Consider the following 8,379-nt stretch of genomic DNA (forward strand, 5'->3'; position numbering starts at 1 on the left):
TGATTTTGAGTAGAAATAACACAATACTTGCAAAAAAGGTCACATAAAAATGGCAAAAAAAAGAAACGCTGTTCCCAAAATCAGGTACTAAAGTTACTGTCACGTACCTTCAGAGCTCTAATAGAGACTCATTGAAGCACATTAGGCTCGACCCACGATATCTTGAAGCAATATGTCCCAAAGCTCCCACATTTGTCACTTTCTGATAAAGTCTTCTGCAGACGACATAACTACGTGACATAACGACATAATACGTGAGACGCATTATCAGGGCTGCGAAACTCCTAGCTTCGGGCAAACTCGGCTCCGTTAGGCTCAGCATTGCTCCGAGCAATTATTAGGGTTGCCACAACTTGACGTCCCTCTGCGTGCACGACCACAGATAATATCTTATAACTTGAATTTTGACAACCCTAAATAGCCGAAAGGGATAGTGCCATATATTAGAAAGGGATAGCATGGTTCGAACCTGAACCGCTGTCAAACTTCGGTTTTGTTGTGGTGTGGAGGGCCCTTAAGGTCATTAAAACATATTTTCAAATAAAATAAAATAAAAATAAGGCATCGATCGACACTTCACACATAAAACATAAAACACTTGTTATGTTTGAAGAGTTAGACTGACATTCAATTGTCATTTTTGAACTGTCAGCCTGATAGTGTTGTCTTTTCTGCAGATATAAACTTAATTCGTATTTCACGTATTTTTAAAATTAAACCAGTCTAGGTATGTTAGGTAAAGTTTTTAACTTGAATATTTTAACCTGTTTTTGTAATCTTATTAGTCTCGCGACTGATTGCAGATTTAAAAAAAAGGTGAAGCTTTTTGCTCTTTTTTCTGAAACCCTAATATAAGATGAGATGATACAAACTAAACATAAAATGAAAAATGCACCAATTATGCAATAAAGACTCGTACCGACTTATAATACTTAGTAGCTATTTGGTAGCTATTGAAGCAAAACCACCATTTTAAGAAAATTCCCTACACTAAAGCAGAGAGCTAAGCACAATTAAACAGTTTTGGCTGAGTACACCATTTTGTTAAGTGAACTTAGAACTTTGGGACAGGGATTCTCAATCTTTTCTGTACGGTATTGCGATTCCCTTGTAAATTAAGACACCTGCGTGTAACTAGAATCTAGAGCCGGCGAAGCCTCTTAAATAATGGTACGCTGCCCCGTGTAGGCCAATCAAATGATATCCAAAAATAACGTTTTAAGGAAATTAATTCCCAGTAAACTGAAAATTGTTTAAGTACTTTCATTTGGTCATCCGAGGGTGTAATCCGAGTTTGCTCCATCTACGGAGGTGTGCACTAATAATACGAGCCTTAAGAGATATTCTTTTCTTTGAATTGCCAAACCACTCGATGTAGAAGGGACGCAACATCAATTACTACGCACTACCAGTAAGGTTAGGAGGATCAGACGCTGGTGAAAAGGCGTTTGCTGATTTTTACTATGATTATACAAAAAAAAGAAATTCAAAGTGGCGGCTATTTTTTACAAACACTGACTACGTATTGATATTAAGGTATCTTTCGGATCCTCAGATATCAATTTTCATCACGATTATAACAAATTTTCCGTCGGACGTACCGTTTTCGATCTACGAACAAAAAGCTGAAAAAAGCAGGAGGTCCTGGAATAGAGCAAACTCAGATTACACGCATTTAGGACCAAATGAAGATAGGCACCCTTCCTGCATACAAAGTTCTGTAAATTAGTATGGACGTGGGGTACCTTTTCTCTGCAGCTGACTATTAAAACGATTTCCAGTTTGCTGTAAATTAATTCTTCGAAAAAAAAAATTTGATTGGCCTAGTGGGGCAGACAGATAGAGAACCCGCGCCGCGCTTTAGATTTAAAAGTTAAGGAGGCACGTTTAGTTAAGTGGTCCTTGCCTGAGGTCACTCTTGATATTTTTTGTATTATCTGACCCTCGAACGCGAAGAACGCGAACGCTTAAAAGTTTATTACATTTTTTTAGTTACGTAGGTAACTAAAGTGTTATGTCGTTCTTTTTTTTAAAGTATTTTTAAGGGTTCCGTACCTACCCAAAGGGTAAAAAGGGGAACCTATTACTAAGACTCCGCAGTCCGTCCGTCCGTCTGTCACCAGGCTGTATCTCATGAACCGTGATAGCTAGACAGTTGAAATTTTGACAGATGATGTATTTATGTTACCGCTATAACAAAAAATACTAAAAACATAATATTAAGTAGGAAATAACAAAAAGTTCAAAGGCCAAATTGTCAATTTTAAAACAGCTATGTCACAATTTTTGGCATGTCAGGAGCCTTAATAAAACAATTCCGAATTGCGCCCACATTTTGTACCTACCTCATCATCATCATCATCATCATCATGTCAGCCGATAGACGTCCACTGCTGGACATAGGCCTCCCCCAAGGCTCGCCACTCCGACCGATCCTGTGCCGCTCGCAACCACCGAATTCCCGCGACCTTCACCAGGTCGTCGCTCCATCTCGTTGGAGGCCTACCGGCAGTTCGTCTTCCGGTACGCGGACGCCACTCCAGAACCTTCCGGCCCCACCGGCCATCAGTTCTGCGAGCAATGTGCCCCGCCCACCTACTACCTACTAGCTGGTAAACCTACAAAGCTAACGATCCGGACCTAATTGCAAAACTTTGACAGCGATGTCGATTCGATTAATTAAAAAGTAAAACTATTTGACGTTTAACATTAAGTAAGTCAGTGAACACTTTCAAAAATAGATTAGATACACATTTTAGAACTTTGAAAAGTGCAAAATAAAATACAAGTGCTCGATATACACGCATCAGCTCCAAAAGCTGTTAGTGCATGTATCAAATAAATAATAAATAAATAAATAAGTACAGTATAAGCACCTGCAATAATATGTTACACAACGAAAGCCGCAAAAATATCTAACACGATCTTAAATATTTGTAGAGCCATAAGGACCTTGGGGTGACATTCGATGAGAAGTTAACGCTTGACCAACATATAAACAAAATAACGTCTAAGGCTTTTCAAATGTTAGGGTTTATTCTCAGATCAGCCAAGCCCCTAAAGAAAAGTTCCTCGTACATACTCACATATACTCTATAACTCTCTAGTGCCACCTTGCCTCGAGTATCAGAGGAGTATTGTATCAGAGGTATGGAACCCGCATTACGCTGTGTATAAAGATGCTGTAGAAGCCGTTCAGAAACACTTCCTCAGAGAGAGAGAGAGAACATTCATTCTTATCATATACCAAGCTACTAGAAAGGTACAGGCTAAAGACGTTGGCGAGCAGACGCCACGCCCAAGATGCCACCGTCTTATATAAAATATGTACCAGTCAGTATAACTGCCCGGAGCTCCTGGAGGCTATCAGTTTCCGAGCCACCTACAGGACACGAACACCGTCCCTATTCGCGGTCCCGACGCCCGCCACTAATGCTGGGGCACGAGCCCCGCTGCGTAGAATTTGTAATAATTACAATAAACGCCTAGTCTCGGTTGACATATTTAATAATACGCGATCTAACTTCAAGCGCAAAGTCAGCTTGCTCCTATAATTTTAATTACCCATATTGTAGCTTCATTTCTTGTGTACTATTTATTTACAGTAATTTCTGTAATAATTATTTTTGTGTTTATGTAAGTTTAGCTGCTTAAGTTATGTTACGAGTAATTATCGTTATTGTTTAGTTTTAGTTTTAGTTGTGTAGTTTTAGTTTTAGTAGGGATATCTGTTTAAGTTCCGATTACAACGCTGTCTTAAAATTAATGCCTGAACTCCTAGTGGGAATTGTGTTAGGATGCATGCTAAACCTATCATTTTATAATCTTATCTGTGTATTGTCACTGGCCTGTATCTGTTTTTTTCCCCAATAAAGAAAATAAAATAAAATAAAATAAGAGCGTATCACATATTTTTGCGGCCTTCGAAGAGTAACATAATTATTTATGCAGGTGACTGTTCCTGTTCACATTTTTTTTGCAAATCGGTGTAGGTACCGACTGTACCGAGGTATCAAAATGTGTACTGCGTAAAAAACTTTTTATAGTTGGTAATATAAAAATTTCCATTCTCATTATTTGATATTATTTCATAATGGTAAAATAGGATATTATTTCATAATGTTAGCTAATTAGCTACCGTAAAACCACACAATTTTAATCGTAAAGCGCTCAACTTTGGTCCAAAATGAACTCGCATAACTTCCTTCAAGTGTGATTATTATTTGAATGACGTAGTTTTATGGTTAAAAAATATGTGGAAGAAAAAACTCAGGCAAAACCACAAAGAACCTTGATAAAAAATAGTCTGCAACGATTTTGATAGCACACGCAGTGCAAGTGTCATTTGTACGTCATAATTTCATAGAAATTTGACGTTTAAAATAACACTTGCACTGCGTGTGCTAACAAAATTATTGCAGACTTTTCTTGGTCTAACATATTAAACTTGTCGTTTTTAGGGTTCCGTACCCAAAGGGTAAAAACGGGACCCTATTACTAAGACTCCGCTGTCCGTCTGTCCGCTCTGTCCGTCCGTCTGTCCGCCTGTCCGTCCGTCTGTCACCAGGCTGTATCTCATGAACCGTGATAGCTAGACAGTTGAAATTTTCACAGATGATGTATTTCTGTTGCCGCTATAACAACAAATACTAAAAACAGAATAATATAAATATTTAAATGGGGCTCCCATACAATAAACGTCATTTTTTTGCTGTTTTTTCCGTAATGGTACGGAACCCTTCGTGCGCGAGTCCGACTCGCACTTGGCCGATTTTTATATAATATTGTTGATAAATTTAACAACGGTTTGCGTTTGTGTATCAAAGCTAAAGGGGAATATTTTGAAGATAATACGTAGTGTTTGTATTGCTTCAGTTAAATGATAGAGCAAACTCGGATTACACGCTTTTAGGATCAAATGAAGGTACCTATTAAAACGATTTCCAGTTTGCTGGGAATTTATTCTTTGAAAACCCTACCCTATAGTTTAGTTACAGTGGTTAAGGATCGGTCAATGGCCTGTATGATAAAGACTATAGGGTTGACCACTTTCTATAACAATATAACTGTGCCATTTTTTTTTTTTTTTTTTTTTTTTTCAAAAAAGTATAACACATTTTAAACTTATACAAGTTTCGCCAAACTTGCGTTTAACGGCGAAATGGTGCACTCATTTTCAATGTTAGTACCTTAATCTAAATTTAATGATTAACTTATATTACTAAGGTTAATACTTTTATATAACATTAACAAAGTGTAAGTTGTAGGTATATATGTTGTTGTTATTCTTTAAGAATTTATTTCAACCAAAAGGGTATTTATTATCGGTTGTCAATAAGGCGCTTTTTCCATATAGCTTCAATTCGAAATCAACCTTATCGACAAGCGACAATGTGGTACCTTTTGGTTGAAAACGTCACATATAAAGCGTTAGTAACGAAGATACACGGCCGTAACGACCGGACGTATGGGGCGAAATAATAGAAATACGCGCGTAATCGTGATGTATTACGGATATTTTTATCCGAGTATTTATTACCTGCTATTTTGGTCTGATTGGGTGGAGGTTAGAAATGTTACAATACGAGTACAGTAGGCGCGTATTTAAAGGGACCCACCGACTATCAGTCCGCCGGACGATATTGGCCTGTCAGTTGTTCGGAACTGTCAATTTTTTGTTCTAACTGACAGGCCGATATCGTCCGGCGGACTGATAGTCTCTGGGCCCCTTTAGTTTGTCAAAGGACTGTCTCATTTCAAACATAGATATACTATATTTGTCTTGTTTTGTACTAGCACCCAAAAGAAAAGGATGAGTACCTATAGTTTTTTTTTTGTTCTTATTTACTGACAATTTGGTTTGACCAACTATATTAAAAAAAACAATACAAGTTTCAAAACAACTCATAAAAAGGAATTATTACTCAAATTGAAAACACTTATATACCTACTCTAAATTTAAAAATACAAAACAAAGCAATTTGATGGCATCGTTAATGCCACTAGGTGCAGTAAAAATAAATTATCTTCACATAAAAATGTGAAAGATCGGTCATGTTTTTTTTTAAGTTATGTTTTTAGAATCTATTCCCTTCTCTTATCACATTATTCAATAAAATGTTATTTAAATGAAATGCTACTACGATAATCATACCTATGTGTTCTAACTACATTTTTTTATCAGTAACATTTATTAAACAAATAAATTTATTGGAACAAATAAATATAGTATCAAAACCTATAAACTAAACGTAACTAAATTATAGTATCCTAAACCTAAACTAAAATAAAAATTCACCCCTCGGCAAGGTGCTGGCAGCATTCCTCCGCTGCAATACTAATGCGCTGTGCGAGGAAGCTGCCAGCCCTACGGTCCCCAGTCACATCCACCAGCCTCTTTTATAAGGCTCCGAAAAATTTCAGGGCAAAATTATCAGTTTACTTTATTTTCTGAAAAGAAATGAAATTTAAATAGGTAATTATTACCTAAATGGAACAGTTCTTTTTTTCCACCATACAAAAAAATGGACTGGCAATTTTTCTTGTATGGTGTGCCCTAGAGTGGATACTTAGTTTTTTTATAATAAAAATCCACATCCATCCGTTATCGAACTCAAAGCGTCATTTATCATTAATTACTTACTACTCATTTCAATAATAATTAAGAAGCAAGTCTCTACCACGGCGTTGCCAAAGACCCAATGAGCCACTGAATGACTAATTGAAATACACGTATTGCAGGAGACAAATGGCACAGACACTTTAATTAGCCAACGAATCGATAAATATATCCCAATAGCCCAGTTCGCTGACCGAAATTTCAATTATTGTCAAACGAAAATAAAAATGTTCAAAGAAATCTACGAAACTACTTACGCGGTGAAATTCGGCCACACTCCGACCTAGCGTCTTGAAAAACACATTAACACATATAGTACAATGTAGTAAACACTTATTTACACGATTCAAAAATAATTCACTCCGATATAATAACTTCGCAACTTTTACGCGCGAAAGTTTCGTAGCGAGCGGCGTGTACTATCAAACACGAGTGATCTCAGCGCGTGCCGCGCGAATACTGATACTGACAGCCTGAAAAATGTTTGCCGAACGATTCAAATTTTCATATTTCGAACACGCACTGCGAGGGCGGGAAAGCCGCGTTAGAATTATAGCCGTTGTCTATTACTTTATTTTCTTCGTTTTGCTGTCTGCCAGATAGACAGGCCAAGCTAACTGTGCATATGTAATGATAAAATGTGGGAATATCATTTTAAATGTAATTTTTTTATGTAAATATGAAGTTCATAATGACATGCCCACACTTCGTTGTATTAAAATTACTGAGAGCCAAATTACCATAGCTTAGTTAGGCGGACTCTAGATTAGAATTTAAGATACTAGGCAGCTACAAACGACGGAGCTTATTTTAAGTAATATACATACATACAGTGTGAAAAAAAATTATGGGCCCTGGAAGGAAAGTGCCTTAAAACCTTAAGTTAGCTCATTTTACTTAAAGGAAACATTCTTTTACTTAAAGAAACAAAACTGCAAATTCAAAGATATACAATAAAAATAAATTATGTCAGTATTTTAAAAGTAAAACTCATTTATACCTACTTGATTCGTATGAATTAGTGACACAATTTAAATAAAACTGTACGTAACTCCCTTGGGAGTTATAGCTTATTTTCACATCCATAACTCCCGCGGGAACAATATCGGCCTTCATCCTTCAGTACACCTCTGCCTACCTATTCTTAAAACTTTTTTTTTTATCAGCATTATTTTCTACTGTTTTAGGGTTCAGTACCAAAAAGGTAAAAATGACCCCAAAGGTAAAGGTAAGGTGGTTGATGAAAGAACGGTATGAATGAATAAGATGAATTAATGATGGAATGAACGACTCTGTCTGTCAAGTCGCTAAATATCTCGGAAATTAAGGCCTGACCAGGAATATATGATCACGCGCCATGTTGCGGAATTTTACTTAAACTATTTTTTTCACACTATACTGAACTGTCACCCTATTATTATGTTCATCCCGCCATCGCCGGGCACCCTATACATGAGAATAACTGTGCTCTCTTGACAATGATTATTACTGATCGGGCTTTACTTAAAACGCTATTAATTTGAAATTTGGAATAGTTATAAACAGGGATAACCCAGACGAATTCACTTATTTTTTTTTGACAAAAGCATCCCATCCCCTAGCCTCAATTTATTATCAAAATCTTAATAAAAGGTGAATATAAGAGAACATAACCTCAATTAATAACAATCGATCATTTTGTTTGTCTGCACGTTTCTCTGCACGCATCGATCAGCGCAGCGTAAACAACTGTCTCGCAACTAAACAGGAACGTGAAATGG

General features: G+C 36.8%; 1 protein-coding gene across 1 annotated transcript in view; it reads right to left on the reverse strand.

The window, feature by feature from the left end:
* The window catches only part of LOC134750567 (uncharacterized), a 95,099-nt gene extending 88,011 nt beyond the window's left edge, over nucleotides 1–7,088 (reverse strand). The window contains exon 1 of the mRNA XM_063685775.1: nucleotides 6,877–7,088. The gene's annotated coding sequence lies outside the window, so the exon portion shown is untranslated. The remainder of the gene's footprint in view (nucleotides 1–6,876) is intronic.
* Nucleotides 7,089–8,379: the final 1,291 nt, after the last annotated feature.

The sequence above is a fragment of the Cydia strobilella genome, chromosome 20 (genome assembly GCF_947568885.1).
Source record: "Cydia strobilella chromosome 20, ilCydStro3.1, whole genome shotgun sequence".
NCBI lineage: Eukaryota > Metazoa > Arthropoda > Insecta > Lepidoptera > Tortricidae > Cydia > Cydia strobilella.